This window comes from Boleophthalmus pectinirostris, unplaced genomic scaffold (genome assembly GCF_026225935.1).
Source record: "Boleophthalmus pectinirostris isolate CB_2022bp ecotype Guang Dong unplaced genomic scaffold, ASM2622593v1 HiC_scaffold_11, whole genome shotgun sequence".
NCBI classification, from domain to species: Eukaryota; Metazoa; Chordata; class Actinopteri; order Gobiiformes; family Gobiidae; genus Boleophthalmus; species Boleophthalmus pectinirostris.
Genome location: NW_026570994.1, coordinates 18,043,848 through 18,065,003, shown reverse-complemented (window position 1 = coordinate 18,065,003; position 21,156 = coordinate 18,043,848). Strand labels below are relative to the sequence as shown.

The 21,156-nt window shown below is 40.1% G+C and overlaps 1 protein-coding gene across 1 annotated transcript in view; it reads left to right on the top strand.

Moving 5' to 3' along the window:
• Nucleotides 1-21,156, top strand: part of slx9 (SLX9 ribosome biogenesis factor) — a 53,504-nt gene that overhangs the window by 17,033 nt on the left and 15,315 nt on the right. The window lies entirely within an intron of this gene.

Below are 21,156 nucleotides of genomic sequence, written 5' to 3'. Positions count from 1 at the left end.
TTGTTTTCTGATCTCTACTATAATGTTTCCGCATCACAAACAGACCTGGAGTTGTCTTTTGTTTCATTCACACATGTTCAAAAGCACAAATTCTTTATATTTAGGGTCTGTGGTAATACAGGGGGCGCTCTGTTGTGTTTTTAAACTCCAAACACTTCCACTAGAATCATTTGGATGATTTCAGCTCTGGAATTGATCATCACTACTGAACTAAAGATAAAAAGGTAGATTTTAACTTCAAAAAAATATCACTTCATCGCTTCATCGCTTCAACTAATATGTCTTGCATTTATTCAACTGCAGGTGTTACTTATTGCTATTTTAAAAAGAAATACTTAGTGTGAGTGGGCTTGCCTCTCCACAGATCTAACCTGTGATATGTCTTGCTAGTCTCCATGAAGACAAGTTTATGGCCATCACATCACCATGGAGACCAGCAGGTGACAAATCCTCCAACAGACAAGTTACACAGTGCACCTTTAAGTTAAGGCGATATGGCAAAAAAAATACACAGTATGTAACTTTTTACCCATGAAATACACTAAAATATAAGCATTTTATTTTAATCCATTTTCATTGTGTTTATTGCAGTGAAAGACTTGAAAAAAACATGTGTCCATACTGTGAGTTAGGCTTACATCTCCACAGACCTGACTCTTGTTTGGCCTCTTTCTTCTTACCATGGAAATTCTGTTCAATATTTTCCAGTAAATCGACGAGTTCAAAATGCCAGAAAGCTCAACAATGACCCCCATTCACAAAAACACCAGCCTCAGAACAGTCAGAACAGTGGCCGGTCACACTGAAGCCGTCCCTTCATAGTCCAGGGAATTTCCAGATCAAAAATGCAAGAAAATCTGTTCTGGCTTTGTTCACACATGACCCAGATCTGGTAAAATGCAGGTAAATTCACAGCTGTGTGTGAATGGAGCTTAAAGGTCCTTCAGTATATTAAGCAAAATTTAGTCTTGTGAGCTTTAAGTCGTGTTTTAATTCTGTTTCATCCTTAAAAACAGACCTGGAGTTGAATTTTGTTTAAGTTAGCAACTACCTTTTACCTTCACTTCAGTAGAGATTGTCAATTCCAGAGCTGAAATTATCCAAATGATTCTAGTGAAGGTGTGTGGAGTTTAAAAACACAGTGGCGCTCTTCCCATATCACCTCATGACATCACAAGATGGAACAAAGTGTTTTCAGTTTGAGAGTAGCAGACCTGCAAACTGGTCGCTTTTCTGCTACAATCTTGATCAACTGGGTGTATTGCTCTAGTTCGGAATAAAATTATTGTATGGAAATAATAATTCTGAATTGAGGTTTACATGGAAACACATTAAATCGTCTTTATTTAATTCCGCTCAGTGTCTGGTGGTGGGGGAACGTTCTGATTGGACAGAGACACGAACTTATTTACGTCAACCGGAAGAAAACTTCACTTATATAATTCGTGGATGATTTCTGCCATGTGAAACTATTTAAAATGATGTACAAACCTCCCTGTGCTTTAGTAAAAATCTCTGAATTTTTCTAATCCAAAAACAAAGTCCGACTGACACATCTAACTGTTGTTTCGTTTAAAGTCGGGTGCGGTTTATTTGTGAAAAAAGTTCAAAAATAGACCATTTAATGACAGTGCGTCTTATAATCCAGAGCGCCTAATAGCCCGGAAAATACGGTAAATTTTGCACACTACAGGACCTTTAAACTCCACTCACACACACAGCTGCGAAATTATCTGCTTTTTACCAGAACTGGGTCATGTGTGAACAAAACCAGAACAAATTACAGAGAGCATAGATCAAAAAATAGCATAAAATGGACCCTTAAACCCTTCTGACAAAAGTTACATAGTGCACCTTCAAACAAACACTTAAAAACCAAAACTAAACCAAAAAAGGCAGTTTGAAAGAGTTGATTCTAACATCTTGGCAGGACTGGACTTGACTGACTGTTCATGTTTGTTTACCTACTGTTTTTTTTCTTCTGTGTAGTTTGTGTGTGAGTGTGGAGAAAGGGGTAGGATGTGATTTACTCTGACAAAACTTTACAAAAACCTGTGGATCTGGAGCTGTGTCCTGTTTCCCAGATTTGACAGAAGGCTTTGGACAATATTGAAACTTGGAGTAACGATTATCATGGCCAAAATAATTACGATAATGATTAGGCCTGTAAGGATAATCAATAAATCAATTAATCGTACGATAACTTTTAACGAGCTTGATAACTTTTCCGGCCACGATAAATTGTTTGCATGCTTGGTTGTTTTCGTCGCTCTCTCGCTCTCAAAGAGGGTGATTGTTAGAAGGATTCTATCGCTCTCTGACTCCTCTCGTTTAACAAGTTTCATGACGCTTGAACCAACGTGCGCTGTGTTTATCGACATAGTGGATGCGTGCGTAGTCTGAGTGCAGAAAGTGCCGCTGTCTGTGCGGCGAACATGAAGCCACAACACGAGCTAGCGCCGCTGTTTGAGTCACAAAACAGTTCATTGCCAAGTGCCAGAACAAGTCACAATGCCGAATCAACACTGGTGAGCGGGACACGTCTCAACGGCCACAAGAAGAAATGTCTTCAAACCCCAACAGCTGATATAAACCCAAACCTGAGAAACACAAGTAGCCCCGCCCCCAAGAGAGCTCAAAATCCACTGAAAATCCCACAAGACACCGACACGACACCAGACAAGGACAGAGGCTCCCTCAGAGCGAAGCAGCATCCTGTGTCGCAGGTTAATACGAACATTTAAATGACCAAAATGCCGAGGCCACAGCAGCCACAGACAGACGAGACACAATATTCCAAAGTAAGACAGTGACTAAAATCACTTTTAAGGGCAATTTTGTTACAGAGACTTAATAATCCATTTTATTTATTGCTTTGGTTGTATTTGGTTCAACAGTGGTTTATTCAAGTGCATTTTTGTTAAGTCCTCACTGTGAGCCAGACTACATTAGGATAGTCCCATGTTAACAAGTCTGTTTTATTTAAGCTTGTTGTTTTTGTTTGTCTTACAGTTCCTGTGTAAAATGTTCTATAGAAAGTAAAGTTTATTGATCTTTGAAAGGGTGTATTTGCATTTCTATTCCATGGTCATTATAGTAGTTGAAATTGGTCTCAAAATGTCAGTATTATCGTTTATCGCAATCAGTTCTTGGTCAATTAATCGTCCAGCACAATCTGTTTTCGTTACAGGCCTAATAATGATAAACATTGCTGACAGTTAAAACATTTTATAGATGTAAATAATTGTTCCATATTTATATAATCAACTGTTATAATCTTGTAGTTTGTTATAATTGAAAACAACAATGACATGGAGAAGAAAACATCACGGATAAGAAGCTTTTTTTGTACATTCTAGTGAAGTAATGATGATTATATAAAATATCCCACGAACATTATTGTCTACCTTTATTTCAGCATGATAAACGATATTATTGTTTATTGTTCCCTCCCTAATTCAGGTGCCGTGATTGACAGGCGGGTTAACCAATCAGAGAGAAGCATGCTCTGTTTGTGTCAAAACAAACATGGCAAGGGACAAAACTCGATATAAAGGACTGAGAAACGATTCTTATTTTTACAGAATCGACAAAAGAAGTTAAAAGAAGTTCTGTATTTTGTTCTGAATGCTACGAGAAGTTTCTAGAGGAGATGTCTTCCACATTTGAGAGACACGTGATGCAAATTTGGAGCTGTAATTGGATCTTCTCAAGTTTGGACAGAGGTTTTTCACTCTCTGTATTCTAGTTCTTGATCTATCTGGATTCAAACAGAATGTATTTATGTATTTTTTATGTATTTTTATTTTATTTAAGAGAGAAAATGTTGGTTCCTTGAGTTGTGCGCGGCCCACAGTCTGAAGTGCGTCCTCTTTTCAGTCCCGGGCCTTTAGTCACTGCTGCTCTGAGCTCTTTTATGGTCAACTGCACATTATGTGGGTCACATACGACAAATCAATACAGTATATGTCATTACATCAATATGGAGCTGTGTGTGTGACGCCTGTCATACACATAATCACCAACAAATACACTGCGCCGAGAGAGAAAGGGAGGGAGAGAGAAGAGAGAAGGAGGGAGGGAGAAAGTCTGTGGATATAGGAGGAGGGAGGGAGAGAACTGAGAGAGGGAGAAAGAAAATGTGTGGTTATAAGAGGAGAGACGGGGTGAAGGAGGGAGGGAGAGAGGGAATGAGAGAGGGAGAGATAGAAAGTACATGGCTCTAGCAGGAGAGAGGGAGGGAGGGGAAAAAAGAGAAGGGGGAGAACTGAGCGAGGGAGAAAGAGGAAGTGTGTGGAAGTAGGAGGAGTGAGAGAGAGGAAGGGAGGGAAGGAAGGACAGAAGGAGGGAGGGAGAAGGGGAGAACTGAGAGAAGAAGAGAGAACATATTGAGGGAAGGAGGGGAGAAGGAGAGAACTGAAAGAGGGAGAGAGAAAGTATATGGCTATTGGAGGAGAGAGGGAAGGAGAGAAGGGAGAAAGAGAACTGAGAGAGGGAGAAAGTGTGTGGAGGGAGGGAGAGAAGGAGGGAGAGAAAGAGCTAGAGAGAGGGAGGGAGAGGGATAGAGGGGAGAAAGAGAGAACTGAGAGAGGGAAAGAGAGAAAGTGTGTGGCTATAGGAGGAGAGAAGGAGGAAGGGAGGGAGGAGAGAGAGAGAAAATGTGTGGCTATAGGAGGAGAGGGAGAGAGAGAGGGAGGGAGGGGAGAAAAAGAGAGGGAGAGAGAACGTGTGTGGCAGTAGGCGGAGAGAGGGAGAGAAGGAGAGAGAGACAGGGAGGGAGGGAAGGAGAGAAGGGGAGAACTGAGAGAAAGTGTGGAAATAGGCAGAGAGAGGGAGAAAAGGAGGCAGGGAGAAAGAGAGAATTGAGAGAGGGCAAGAGGGAGAGAAAGTGTGAATATAGGAAGAGAGAGGGAGAGAGGGAACAACTGAGAACTGGGGGCAAGAGAAAGAAAAATAAGGGCTAGCGGGGGAGAGAGAGAAAGAGAGGCTCGGAGGCAGAGAGAAGGAGTAAAAGAAAAGACGAGAGAGGAAAAGAGAGAATGAGGAAGAGAGACAACAAGAGGGAAGCACCAAGAGAAAGAGAGGAAAAGAGAGAAACAGGAAAGAGATGACGAAAGATGAAAAGTGAGAGAAAAAGACAGAGGGACAGAAAGGTGAAGGAGAAAAAAAAAAAGTTAAAAAGGAGAGAGAAAGGTAGAGAAATAGAAAGAGGAGGAATAAAGAGAGAGGAAGAGCGAGAAATAGAGTGAAAATACTGTCACTAAAGTCTAATTTGTGTGTTTTTCTTTGAGGGAGTGAACCGTGAAATCATGTTGTTGACGAGGAATGTTCTGGAATCCGAGTGCGTGTCCGCGGGATTCGGGATGACGCAAAAACAGGACTCGTGCCACAGCGATTAACGACTGAAAACTAAATATGATAAAATTACAGTCATGATAGCGTTGGCCAACAGTTTTTCAGTTCATCGCTCTCGTTTATTTTGTTGAAAATCAATCTCCTAAACACGACCATGAACACTCTGAAAATGTGCCCTTTAATTGCATTTTGGATTTTTTTTAAAGTTGTAATCTTAAAATTATAATCTTAAAACTTTTTTGTCTGTTTTATCTAATGTGTGCATTGGCGCTTTTTTCGTTTTGTTTCGTTTTGTGTTTTTTTTTCGTTCTTTTTAGAATGGAACACAGTATCATCCATATTGGCATTTGTGTAATCAAAACAACAGAAACGACAACAAAAAATATTCCCACAAAAGTATCTCCATGGCAACTGCCGACACACAGGCCTACGTGAGGAACACCCCCAGCTAAGTGTGCGCAAAAATATTGAAATATCGCTATGTCGTATCGTTTGATGTGATGATACAGTATCGATATCAGGGGCTGCTGTATCGATATATCTCCAAGAGTATTTTTTGGTATATTTTACTAAATTATTTTATACAGCGCTACAGTTTTGTTGCTTGTTCAGAGGAACGAAACTCATTTATGCAACACATTTGACAATGAGTACCGACTATAAGTTGCACCGGATTATAAGGCGCAGTAAGCGAAACAAATGGACGACACTTGAGACTGATCCTTTGTCCAGGCGTCCACGATCCATTGGCAGATTGTGGTGTAATTTGCTCGGCGTCGCCTCCCTGTCTTGGTGAATGTGTAATATGAATGTGAATGTGAGTGGATAATTTAAGTTTGTTTCCTACGAGGAAGACTCAAATATGCACTGAGTAATAGTGTGTTTAATGCAGCTTTGTGCACATTTGTTTACATTTCACAGAAACGTAATTTGAATAAACTATGAAAAAAAACAGCTTGGTCCTTGTGCGCTGATGTGGTTCAGCTTCTGTCGGACTAAAGGACATGACTCAGTGGAACACGTTCTTTCTGTGACAGAGGGATGTTCTGCTGATAGTGAGTCTGTTTTGTGCTTCTGTCGCATTGGAGTTGGTTCAAATTAAACTTTTCAGAGATTATAAGTTTTTACTCTGCAAGGCTCTTGACTACTGTAGCCGTAATGCTCCGACATTTCATCAACCGGTGTGGCTTCGTAGTTTACCAAAGTCGTACCAAAACATTTTGACAGATTTTTGAACGCCGTGTACCACATAAATTCGGTTCGAGGTCAGTAAGCACAACCAGAATTAATACATAAAGCGCATCTGTCGATTTTTGAGAAAATTAAAGGATTTTAAGTGCGCCTTATGGTCCGAAAAATATGGTAATATGGGCGTGTTTCATATTCACTTTGCACATGAAGTGGTTTAACAAAGACTTTTAGTATCGCAGCCATGATTTAGACTTAGTTTTTTATTGAACTGTATCGAATTGATTTGAAATATATCGTACTGAATCATATCGCAACGAAAACTCACTGTATCGAGGTATTTATTGTATTGTGGCCTATGTACCGAGGTACGTGTCGCATCGGCAACTACCCCCAGCATGACGTCACCTCAAAGTATCAGTATTTGAGCCTGTGTGGTTAAAGTTAGAGCTATTGGTTCCAAATGCCCCTTTCTAAAATCCATATTGTACCAGTGCCCTCCATATTCTCCATATACAGCAGTGTTTACGTTGGGAGCGTGTATTGAATCTCAGTCACCTCTCGTAACATTGACCTAGTTATGTTCAAATACAGTTAGAGTTGTAGCTGGCATGACGTTCGGGGCTAATCGATCTTTGGCAAAGGGCGAGGCAATTCATTAAACCATCACCACGCCACTATTGTGTTCGAATAGACCAGAAATCGATTGGACAAACGCCATGACCACCAGTATGTGGCCTGTTTGAATAGAACACCAGTGATAGAAGTTGAAATGTAGGTTTTAAACAGCTATATAAATGTAAAAAAAATAAGTATTGTGATTTGGAGTTCATGTTTAAACACGTCCAAAAGGATTAACTCTCGTGCACCCCTTTAAAATAATCACACCTGTGCTCCTTCGTGACAAAAAGAATACTACAATATTTTTATGCCATATGGATTTTTGTCAGTTTTTTTTTTTTTATATCAGTGTCTTCATTTACTTCTGCCCTAATCATACATATCAAAAAATACATAATATTTTGAAATTTTAACGTCTTAAATGGCATTTTTGACTAGCCTGATTCAGCCGGTTTCACTTCATGGAAACCGTCTGACCTCGCAGCATTAGGGTTCGTTCGCTCAAAGGTAGGCGGGTACTTTTTTTATTTAACCAATCGCTGCTATTTGGTCGTGACAGATGTAATGCGTTGCTAACGGAGCTAACTGGTATATTAAGCTTTTCCCAAATCCCGTAGGAAGAAGGGCAATAACGTCTTTCCCCTTGATAAAATTTACCAAACATTCTCTTTGTTCCGGCTTTAAATCCCCGATCTCAGGAATCTTTGACAACACTGAATGTGAGACTCTTCGCTGATTGGCTGGTGCCCGAACTCGCACTTCTGGGGTTTTTGCGAACCGTCTAGTGTACCGTATTTTCCGGGCTATTAGTTGCTCTGGATTATAAGACGCACTGTCATTAAATGGTCTATTTTTGAACTTTTTTCACAAATAAACCGCACCGGACTTTAAAGGAAACACAACAGTGTGATGGGTGAGTGGTTTTGTTTGTTTGTGGAGTTCACGGTGACTCTGGGCTTTGTTCAGTTGTGGCGTGTAGGGAGGGTGCTGTCTGGGACCGCTGGATTGTCGGCGTGTTCGTAGTGACTCAGTTGTTCAGTTGTGGCTCAGAATGGCACATTGCACTCGCTTTTTCGGTTCGTTCCTCGTCTGCATCGAGTGATGAGTGTGGCTGCGGTCATTTTTTTATGGGGTTAGAGGTTTAAGAGCGCGCCTAATAGCCCGGAAAATACAGTATTCCAATTCCTTACCTAGTTGCTGGAGAGAAATAAAATTGAGCAGAGGCACTAGGTGGCGTTAGTCTGGCTAATTTTTGACAGCACAAGTATCAAATTATGAGCATGAAATAAATTAAAAAGTTTTATTTTTTTTCTGTATCTTTCAAGTAATTTTAATTAGTTTGTGTTGGGTTTAACAGAGGCTGGAGGTTTTCTAGAACACAACCAGATCATTTTAACCTCAAATATCTACGTCTCGGGCCTTCAGTTTGGACTAATACGTACAAATGTCTTTCTTTTGATATTATTTTGTAATGGAAGAAACACAGTAAAAAGAAAAATATCAAATATAATATAATAATAATATCAAAAAAGTAAAAACGACACTGAAACAAAACATTTTGAAGGGGTTTCAACACCAAAGAATGAAAAAAATACATCAAAAAGTAAAAATATACTGGAAAAGTTATGCAAGTAGAAGACATTTTGAAAGGAAGTCATTGGGACAGAAGTGTACCTAAGGACCATGGGTGAGAGCATTTTGATTATAGACCATTCAGTTTATGTTATCTCGACAGAAAACACAGAAATTAAATAAGAAATACACCAAAAATACACAAACTGGCCAATTTTGTTGCTATTTGGTGCAATAACGCCAAAGTTATGCAAAAAAAGAAACATTGAGATGTACAAAAATGTATCTAGGGCTGCAGAAGGGTTAATATTTGAGAGAAAACTGAAATCTGAACTGTTAAACCAATACCAAAAGAATCCCGTGTATTTCAGAATATGTGTGTAGAGGTCTAAAGTACAGGGTTAGCAGCTTTTACACAGAATCAGACAAGATATTTTGGACTTTTTTTTTTTGCAGAAGAAACATCCAAAATATGTTAAAAGCACTTTGCTAATTGCGATGACTCAGATCATGTTTTCATTTTGATTTTCACACACGCCGCATTTGTACATGGACAAAGTGTGTGTGAAAAGGTGTTTTGCCCAAGGACACAACAACAAAAACAGAATCCAGAGCTTTGTGCCTTTGCAATTTAGTGGAAAATCTCAAATCAAAGTAAATTCGTTTAAGCGTCTCGTCTTTCTCTCTCGTCCTAATCGCCGGTTCTTTTCTTCCCCTTACAGCAAACCGATGCCCCCTGTGGGATGTTTAACCCCACACCTCCCCCTCTCCTCTTTCTCTCTCTTTCTCTCTCTCCTGCCCCCATTTCTGCTTCTCTCTCACTCCTCTTCCTCTCCCTCTCTTTCCCTCTCTCTTCTCCCTCTTCGTTCCTCTCTTTCTCCCCATTTTATTCTTCTCTCTTCCTCTCTGTCACCCCTCTGCTCTCTCTTTACCTCTCTTCTCTCTCCCTCTCTTTCTCCCCCTCTTCTTCCTTCCTCTTCCTTCTTTCTCTTCTCCCTCTCTTCGTCCTACTCTTCTAATGTCTACCTTTCTCTTCCTCTCCTCTCTTTTTACCTTTCTCCTCTCTCTCACACCCTCTTCTCTTCCTCTCTTGATCTTTTTCTCTCTCTCCTCCCTCTCCTCTCTTACTGTCTCTACCTCTCTCTCTTACCCTTGTCTCTTTCCCTTTCTTTTCTCCTCTCCTTTCATCCTAGTCCTCTAATCTGTACCTTTCTCTCTCATCCCCTCTCTCTTTCACCCTCTTTTTCTCTCTCTCCCTCTCTCTCTCCTCCCCCCTCCTCTCTTTCTCTCCTCCTCTCTCCCTCTCCGTCCTACTTCTCCCTACTTTCCCCTCCCCTCTCTCTCTCTCGCTCTCTCTCCTCCCTCTTCTTTCTCTCTCTCTTTCTTCCCTTAATCTTACGCCCTTTTCCTCTCTTCATCCTACTCCTCTAATCTCTACTTTTCTCTCTCCTCTCCTCGCTCTGTACCTTTCTTCTCTCTCTCTCTCCCTCTTCTCTTTCTCCCCATCTTCTTCCTCACTTTTCCTCTCTTGATCTTCCTCTCTCTCCTCCTTCTCTTTCCCTCCTACTCCTCCCTCTCCTCTCTCTCCTTCCCTCCCTCACCCTCTTTTCTCCCTCTCTTTCTCCTCCCCTTTTCTCTCTTCCCTCTCTCTCTCTCCTACTCCTCTCTCCTCTCCTCCTCTCCTCTCTCTTCCCTCCTCACTCTCTCTCTCTCTCTCTCTCTCCTCCCTTCCTCCCTTCTTTCTCCTCTCTCTCTGTCCCTCTTTCCTCTTTCCTTGTCTCCTCATTTCTCTCCTCTCTCTCACCCCCCTTCTCTCTTTACCTCCTTCTCCCTTCTTTCTCCCTCTCTTTCTCTTTTCCTCCTCCTCCTTCCCCCTCTCTCTACCTCTTTCTGAATCCTCTCCCTCCTTTCTCCTCTCTTTCTGTCCCCCTTCTCTTCTCTCCTTACTCCCCTCACTCCCTCTTCTCTTATCTCCCTCTCTCTTTTCATCCTCTTCCCCTCTCCTCCCTCCCTCCTCCTCTTCTTCTCATATTATGTTTCATGTTCATACCCACATGTGTAGTGAACAGCAGATGCTTATCTCTCTGTCTCTTTCTCTCTCTCTTTCTCTGTGTTCTCTCTGTTTTCTGGTTGAACATTATTGAGCCTGGTCGGTTTTGTGTTCTAACGAGATGAAGGATGAGCGACGGACGGAGAGAGGGAGGAGACGGAGCGAGTTTCAACAAGACGAGAAGAGGAGAAACGCTGCAAACAAATTTATAGGCATTGTCGAGTTATTATCGAGTTGGCGTTCGCGCTTTTCAAACAAGATAATCACTATGGTCAACTCTGTCTCAACAAGTCCGATTACAGCTCACCCGACGGGTCCACGAGAAAATATCTGCATGTTTTTAATAAACACAGAGGGATTTCAGTCTCATCCCCCACTTCCATTTGTTGGGTTCTGAGCTCAAAAACTGAATAAAGAAGTGGACTAAGTGAATGTGACGTTACTTATAGAGTTCAGAAGCTCAGTGAGGTTATGAATATGAATCTATTTATGTACAAAATAGCGAAAAATAAAAACATCAGGATCATGTAAAGCGGGTTAATACGAACATTTTAAGACCAAAATGAGAAGCCTGACAGCAGCAGTTACAGAGAGATTGGATTTTTGATACACGCATCCTGAATTTTGGACTTCTGGTCATCGCGCAATGCATACTGGGAAGGATCCTCCGAAAAGTGAGCATCATGTTTGATTTCCCAGTGGGATGTGTCTATTGTCAAAGATGATCAGAAGTCTTCTGAACCATATCGCTTTTGTTTCTGGTTCTGATATTGTCTAGGTTTGCCGCAATAACCTCAAAAATTAATCACCGCGGTACTAAGAGACCCACCACGGTGCATGTTGGGCCACCGCGATCACCGCAAGTGACCAACGTGACCCGACCTGGAGTCCCGCACGGGTCCATTTTTAGAGATCCGCACCCGCCCAGACCATTAACATTCCACCCGTTATCGCACGTGGCCGTGATAAACCAGGACTACCCCAGGACTAACCCAGGACTAACCCAGGACTAACCCAGGACTAACCCAGGACTAAGGTGCCTCCGCAAAGACTGTCAGGTGACCGCAGGCGAAAGGACTGGCGTAGAGCTCCGCACCGCACAGAGGTAAACGCAGCCGTCGCCCGATCGCGCTTTGCGGACACCTGCTCCATGTGCTCATGCTCGGGGCTCTCTCAAGTCCGCAGGTACCCGACCTGGTGCAGGACTCTGACCCGACCTGGTGCAGGACTCTGACCCGACCTGGTGCATGACTCTGACCTGATCTGGTGCAGGACTCTGAACCGAGCTGCCATAGTGAGAGCTGGAGAGATGCAGCGGCACTTGTTCCAAAGCCAAATGTTACTTCTACCACACTACACACACACTACACACACACACACACTACACACACACTACACACACTACACACACTACACACACTACACACACTACACACACTGCACACACTACACACACTATATCCACACGACACCAATGTACATGTGCATCTGCAACAAGTGCATCATGGGAGAGAGTTTTCAGAGCCGCTGGAAATATTGTAACTCCAGGGGTTGGGGGGTGGAGGAGGGGGTGCGATATCATTGCATATCGCACTGTTGAGCCGCTCTACCGCACTGCAGGAAAAATTCCTTAACCACGACAGCCCTAAAATTGTCATATTTTAGTTATGGGATTTGGACATCGTAATTGTGTGGTTGTTGGATGTCCTAACAGCGGAAAACGACTTGAGAAATGGGCTTTGGAAGTTTGCGAACTCCATAACTGCAAAAGGGGAATCAGATGTGTGTGACTGTAAACCTCCGTTTAAACTGTTTCCCTTCCCAACGGAATTGAAAAATAGTGAAAGGTGAAGGCGATGGGCAGGATTGATCCACAGGAAGGAACAAAAAGAAATCATCTTGAGTTTGCAGTGAACATTTTGTATGTGGAGCGTCAACAAAACAAAATCCCGATCCCTCGCTCAATGTTGGTTACAAATTTAAAAAGTCAACGCCAAAGCGAAAGGCACCAGCTGTTCACCAAGAAACACCTTCCACCGCAAAGAGACCAAGACGTGATGCTGCTGTAAAACCACAAGAACAAGAATGTGCAGCTCAGTCTGTTTGTCTTCTGCACCTCTTCATTAACAAACGGGATTTTGCGTTGATGGCAATGATTACATATTTATTGGCAAAATAATTTCCATGAAAGGGCCCATATTACTCTAATTCCTGATTGGTTTTCCAGGTTGTGATACAGGAAGTGCTCCACTGTGTTTCTAAACTCAATACACTTTCACTAGAATCATTTGGATCATTTCAACCGTGGAATTTCCAATCACAACTAAAGTAAAAGTAAAATGTTTTTGATGAGGAAACATTATAACATGGGATAAAGATGCTCAAATATGCCCAAAACTCAACTGGGAATATAGTCTAAAAGCTAAAAGCTCATTTAAATCTTATCAAAATGCAGGTAATTAAACCGAGACTTGAGGAAAGAGAAGAGCTCTACAACCACAAGAGAAGTGGCGTTAATTGTCCGTAATAGGTGGCCATGATTGCACACTTGTCTTGCATAACAAAATACTTTAAAATAGTGAAGTTTATAGTGTTCCTGTTTTATTTTCTTCAAAGTTTAGAGGTCGTATACTACATAGTGTGAGTGAGTTAGCTGTAGATGATCATAAAGCTGTGCAATTAATCGAATTTTGATCACGATTTCGATTTGTGTGTCAAACGATCTTCAAACTCTAATCAAGTTGAAACAATTTAAGCTTGACAAGGTTTATTTTGGGATATTTTTTATATAAATCAGTATATTTATTTAAATTTTTAGATATAGAGATTGTAGAACAGCTGGATATATAGTTTATTTTGGATACATTTATGTTTTTCTATGCCTTATTTCATGTTCAAAGTTTGTTTTATTCATTTTATGTTTTATACATCGCAAAACTGCTCTAAGGTTCATATTTGTAACCTATATTTATTTTCAATTTGAATAATTTGTATAATCGTGATTTCAATATTGACCAAAACAATCGTGATAATGATTTTTTCCATAATCAAGCAACAGTAATTTATCAGTAAAAGTGCACATCAAACAAACCATAAATCATAAAGTTTAGTCTGTCTTTTATATAAATACACTGTTTCCTAGCACATTTTTCTGCATAAATATTACCGTATTTTTCGGACTATAAGTTACGCTGGACTATAAGTCGTTCCAGACTAAAATTCGCACTTTTTGAGGGAAATTTATTTAGTAAAATCAGAGACCAGGAAGCGACATTTCACGCTGAAAGTCAAGTTCTAGTAAAAACAATAGAAGAGAGAACAACAGACTGTTAACGTCACATATGAACAGTTCTTCAGATAAACTATAACATAAACAACAGAACAGAACAAGTTTAACAAACTCTCCATCTCACTCCAAATCACTAAATCCATTCAATTCTTCATCCTCGGTGTCACTTCTGAGCAACTCCACGACCTCCGGAGGTAAACAGAGCGACGCTTCCTCTTCTGTGTCGCTGTCGTCAGACTCAGCATCAGTTCCAGTTAGAATTATTCTGGTCTTTCTGAATCCGACAGGATGGTTTCAGTGTCACTGAAGTCCAGGCTTTGTTCATCCATCCAGCGACTTGCATGATGCGCCCTCCCAGAGTCACAAGTTTCTCGCTCACTCCAAACTTTCTTTCTGCTGCTCGAGTACCATTTTCGCCTGAATATTTCACTACTTGCAGCAGGACAGAGGCTCTTTCTACAGGAGACATGCGCAGTAGAGCCAAGTGACAGTGGTACAACAGCGATATCCAGGAACAGCAGATACTGACACACAAGACTAGAGCCTCTCGCCGCTTCGATGTGAAAATTTTAATATATAAATCGCACCAGAGAATAAGTCGCAGGACCACACAAACCATGAAAAAAAGTGCAACTTTTGGTCCGAAAATTACTGTAGTTTTTGCATGAACTCCCCCTGCAGGTGTCGTCTTGTGAGTGCAGTTTGGGTCAGATACACAGAGATACGTAATAGTGTCGAGAGTATATCTAACTTTACTGAACATGTAATGGTTTCTCTGTTAGTTGTTAGCATTGTTTCTTGCCCAAATAGTATGCTGTTTTAATTGATAGCCATTTGGTTTTAAAACTCTCTTGCAGTGAGTGGGTTTTGCCTGTGTTTTCCTCGTCTTCGTCTTGGAGGCAGTGAAAAAAAGCCATAGATTCAGCAGCAGGAGCAGTGCCCACACAGAGTTCTACACAGGACTTTGGCAGGTTTCAAGAAAAGCTCAAGTCTAATGCCAAGTGCAACCACAAATCTCCACTCGTTCTGTGTAATATAGTTCCTCAGTTGTTTTAGTAATACGACGATTGATACTTTGCAGCTGAGGTCATCGACGTTCCCAGGGGGTGTGGCGCTAACTGAACACACTGCTCTGTCTGAAGCTCTGTTACTCAAGTTAGACTTTAATCTGAGCTTTGTTTTTAACGCAGGCTGACCACAAAGAACCGACTGAGCTGGAAATACAACACACAAATGAGGCGATTTGTGTCGTTAAACAAGTCTTACACATAGAACTGGGTATCATTAACAAGTTGATACGATACATACCTCGATACAGTGAGTTTTAGATTCGATACGATACATTTCAAATCGATTCGATGTGGTTCAATAAAAAATAAAGGCTAAATCATGTCTGTGATACTAAAAGTCTTTGTTAAAACTCTTCTTGTGCAAAGTTCATATGAAACATTTTAATCATCAAAAAATTTCAAATGTGTTGCGTAAACGAGTTTCCTTCCTCTAAACAAGCAACAAAACTGCACTGTAACAAGATAAATTAGTCAAATATCCCTCAAAATACTCTTGGTGATATATCGATACAGCAGAAAACAATACAATATATCGATATTTTGATATTTTTGCACACCCCTACTTACACATAACATTGCAGTCATGAGATAGCCCAGAGTTTTCAGTTTGTTAGAAATCTAAATTCTAAACAGGCTCCTGAAAATCTGGTCTTTAAATCCATTTTGTATTTTTTCTGGAGTTTTCAAGCCATCTTAAAACTTTTTTTCAAATTTGTCTGCGTTTCTGCGTTTGCTAATGTGTGCATTGTGTCACCGTGGTAACTGCTGAACATTCGGCCCATACAGACGCATGTAGAACACCCCCAGCGTGACATTTCTACAAAGTATCATGAATATTTGTGACTAGTCGACTGTTGCGTTTTGATAGTTGTTGTTGTTGTTGTTGTTGTTTTCTGGTCTATCCATGGGTTTTGGAATGATGTGAAATTAGGGCCGTTACCGTAGCGATTAACGATTTAAAATAATTACTTCTGAACAGGAAAAGTCTACAAAATGTACGCATGAATACAGGCTGTGAATCACATGCCCAAAGACCTTTTAAAGCAAAATCTGTGGTATTGTTAAATCAAACTTTAACCACAAATATATAAAAAAGTTCAACTTTTTTAATATCCAAATGGGCCAGATTAAATTAATACAAAACATTTAAATTTCAACTGAGATAAACAGCAAAATTTAACTTTACTGTAGAATAAAACCCATGCCTTTTTTGCGTGATAAATAATTAGATTAACCAAAAAAAAAAAAACTAAATACAATGGTGAAAAGTGCCCAAAATGTCTCCTGGTTTTGTGGATTTTATAATATAATGTTTTAAATAGTTAGTTGCTATGGTTACAGCCTTAGTTTTTCACCATAATAAACAACAGGAAGCCGAGACCCATGAATACAACACTTCTTGTAGCTATCTTAGTCTAAAAATTCCAGTGCGAAGCTTTATCTAACATGACTTCATCGGGCCCTGTGTAGATTTGTAGCTTTTGGCCTGGTCTGTTTACGATTAAAATCAGAATGTAAGGTTGTCTCTACAGTAGTTCAGCTGTTTGTGTGCAAAAGAAACTGGAATATTTGTCTGTTTTCAAGGACAAACTTTTAAAATACTGAAAACTGAAGCTGAAAAACTCTGGAAATAATCAAACCATAGCTACAGACCATAGTTTTTAAAGAGAGGGTATCATGTGTGGGTTTTCTACATTGTTCCCTCATCAAAATCATGCTTAAATTGGTTTTAGATGTCATTCCTGTATCTTTGAGTAATTTAGTGATCTCTCCCAGGCTGTATTTGGACCCCCCCTTATGGTTAGCTGTTAGATTCTGTGCAATTCTCCACAAATATGCAAAAACGTGATACAAAACTGTACATTACATCTTCACAAACCTAATGCGATGTGCAGAAGTTTTATTAAAGAGGTGCACGCTGAAGGGGGAGTGACTTAGTGTGGAGAGCAAAGGGAGGGGGGAAATGCAGAGGGTCAAAAGCGGAACTGAAACACGGATGTTACCAGAAAGCGCTGACTTAGTTGTTTATCGTCACTCACGCTTAAAATTCACACGACCTCCTGAAAATGTGCCGTTTTAATGCAGTTAGGATTTTTTCTTGGCTTTGAGATTGTCTTAAAACATTTTAAAAGTGTTTTGGTGATGTTGTTAGTTGTGTCTCCATGGTGACTGCTGAACAATCCACCTTAGAGATACACGTAGAACAACTCCAGCGTGACGTGTCAAGTGTCAATAGTGCATATTTTAGGTTGAGTTACTTTTTGACAAAGGTGCTGTGTGTATTTTTTTCAGTCAAATGCATTTTTTTGAGATGTTACTCCTGACATCTTCATGGAGACCAAACCCGTCCAAGTTACAGGTCAAGTCTGTGGAGAGGCGATTAGGGCTGGGTATCATTAAGAAATTGCTGATACGATACATATCTCGATACAGCGCACTTTCGATTCGATACGATATATTTCAAATCAATTAGATACAAGATATATAGATATAATAAAAAATAATTTCTAAATCATGTCTGTGATACTAAGGGTCTGTTTACACGAGAACGCTTGCGGGTAAAAACAACAAATTTTTTTTTTTACCCGAAGTGCCTTTCGTTTAGGCGGTGACGGCGTTTTTGGGTCTTAAAAACGCAAAAATCTGAAACCACCCTCCAGAGTGGAAAAGTTGAATACGCTCCACCGTAGTGTTTCCATCTACACTGCCCAAGACGCAAAACTCTGGTCAGATCTGCTCAGGTTGCGTACGCGTTTACGTCACATACATCACCACCTAGAGTAACCACCGGGTCGTCTGGCATGCATACCCAGTCGAATTCCGCACACTTTTGCATCACTATATTTCCTCCCTAAAATGCTTGTCTAAACACGGAATAAAAAGTGAAGACGCGGCGCCACTTGTGTGTCTTCTGTTCAGACTGTCATCATATAAACGTAGCCTGAAAGTCTTTGTTAAACCACTTCTTGTGCAAAGTTCATATGAAACACAAACATCTTAATCATCAAAACAGTGAAAATGTCAAATGTGTCGCATGAACGAGTTTCCTTCCTCTAAATAAGCAACAAAGCTGTAGGTCTGTAACAAAATAATTCAGTAAAATATACCAAAAAAAATACTCTTGGTGATATATCGATACAGCAGCCTACAATATCAATACTGTAACATCACATTAAACGATACGATATATTGATATTTTGATATTTTTGCACCCTGCACACTGTTTGAATACCTGTTTTTCTCTGTATTTTTGAGCTATAAAACCATCTGTAACTGAATAAATGTAAGGTCGAGCTGTTTAATGTCACACTGTGGAACATTCCAGGCAGATCAAATGACATATCCATAGAAACAAGCAGGTGACGGACCCTTAACCAAAAAAATTACACAGCGCACCTTTAAAATATCTTCATTATTTTACATGTACTGAACATAAAACTGCAGATTTAAATCCCTGCTCTGTTCCCTTTGCCCGTTTTAAATTGTGTTTGTATTGCGAGCTTGTATTGGCCGTGCTTCCCTCATCGCCCGCGTCGCCTCCAGCTCTTCCCTGTTGCAGCCGCAGAGGTCAAAGTTCAGAGGGCACATGTCATTTCGATGAGCAGCCGCGCGTGATGTGAACCACTCAGAAATCAATCTGTGTAGAGCCCGAGAAAAGTGACGGTGGGACATTATATTCGGGCCGAGGTTAGCTCCAAAAAGGCTAAATACACTGTTACCTAGACCTTTACGGGCGTTTAAAGCGGAATTATTCTGCAAAATCAACTTTACAGAGATTTTTTATCATGTTATAGCCGTTAATTTACACTTTAATCACGCATATTCAAGACACATTAATGCCCATTTTCATTTATTTCTTTTATTAAGTTGTTTTTTTAAAGGAATATTGTGATTTAAATGTGCATTGTGTAACTTTCCAAATGCTTTTCTCCATGCAGATGTTACTGTTGTGTCTGGAATGTTTCACAGTATGGCTTTAAACCTTTCTATCTTCACGGAGACCCAACCAGATGAAGTTACAAGTCAGATCTGTGGAGAGGCGACCCCGCTCACAGTCAGAATGTTTGTTTTCCTCTGTATTTTTGAGCTTTAAAACCACCTGTAATTGAATAAATGTAAAGTAGAGCTGTTTAAAGTCACACTGTGGGACATTCCAGACAGAGCAATGGCGTATCCATGGAAACAAGAAGGTGACGGACCAATCAAACTGACCACAAAGTTACATAGTGCAAATTATAACATAAAGATCCACTGTTATTGTAGATTATATTCTTAAGGTTCCTGTTTATAGGCGGCCATTTTGAGGACTTTTCACCATTCAAAAGGTATAATATTTATTTCTGACTTGTTAGTTGCCATGGCGCCATCACTCTGAAACCCATAAGCCTAAAACCGCACTATGGAACTTTCCCGAGGTGGTGACTCCAAATGATAAAACCAAACTTTAGAACATTCTCCATGGACATTTTTTCAAGTTTTACGCCGTACTGTGGATTATTATACCTAAAGGAACAGTATTTCCATGGAAACAAGGAGGTGGAGGAAATAATTACAAATAAGAGTCGGGTTTGTGGGGATGCGAGCCCACTCATAGTCAAGTTTTTCAGTAGAATAAATACAAACACGACCAAAATTAAACAAAAAAACTTTCTTTTTCTCGCGTATTTTTGTGGCTTGAGTGTTTAGTTTGAGGTGATCAGACTTGCACATGTTATTTTTGTATATTTTGTTGTTGTGACTAAGTTTATAAGTCATTAAAATTCCCAGCAGCACTTGAACAGAACACTATTGAACTAAACAACAAGAGGAAACCAAGGAGGAAGTGAGATAGGCCCAAACACACATCATGGAAAACTACTTCATCTGTCCAGCTATTGTTTTTAAAGAGCCTGTATTATTTTATTTTCTGATCTATGTTCTAATGTTTCCGGATCACAAACAAACCTGGAGTTGTGTTTTGTTTCATTCACACATGTTTAAAACTCACAAACCCTGCAGATGTAGGATGAGTTAGTTCTTCTCTCAAACTGAAACACTCGTGGTAATACAGGAAGTGCTCCATACACCTTCACTAGAATCATTTGGATAATTTTAGCCCTGGAATTGCCGATCTCGACTGAACTAAAGGTTTAAAGGAGCTGTTAACTTGAAAACTACCACTACATGACATCACAAGGTGTAACAGAGCAACAGACGGAAATAATTCACACCAAAATCTTGTCAAGGTATTTTAACAGCAAAAGATGTCCTATCTACAGTTTGATCAGCCTCTTCAAAATATCACAATAAATATCATACCTTGAGATCGTGATAATGTCGAACCAAGAGATTTGGATATTGTTACAATCCGTGTATCATTCGTTCATTCGTTTTTCAATATAAAACCAAAAATAAGAAAACAAAAAAACAACAATTTTCTTCATTATTTGTCTCCAAAACCAAAATGATAAAACTGATAACGATTCGTTTTTTCAATTTTATTTTTAAATGAATAATGGGAAAAACAGATAACGGACTCAACCAGGACTGAACCAGGACTGAACCAGGACTAGACCAGGACTAGACCAGGACTAAACCATTTTCAGTCCTGGTCTCAGTCCTGATCTGGTGACATCTGGTGCTGGTCTCAGTCCTGGTCTCAGTCCTGGTCTCAGGTCTCGGTCACGGTATCAGTCCCGGTCTGGTCCCGGTCTGGCCCCGGTCTCAGTCCTGGTCTCAGTCCTGGTCTGGTCACCGTCTCAGTCCCGGTCTGGTCTTGGTCTGGTCTTGGTTTGGTTTAGTCTTTGTTTAGTCCATTATCCGTTGTTTTTTTTTTTTTTTTTTTCATTATTCATTTAAACACAAAATCGAAAACTGAAAAAACAAATCATTATCTGTTTTTCCATTTTGGTTTTGGAGACAAATAATGAAGGAAAGGTTGTTTTTTAATTTTCTTATTTTTGGTTTTATTTTGAAAAATGAATGAACAAATGATACACAGATTTGTTACATCTCGACTGTGTATTCAATCG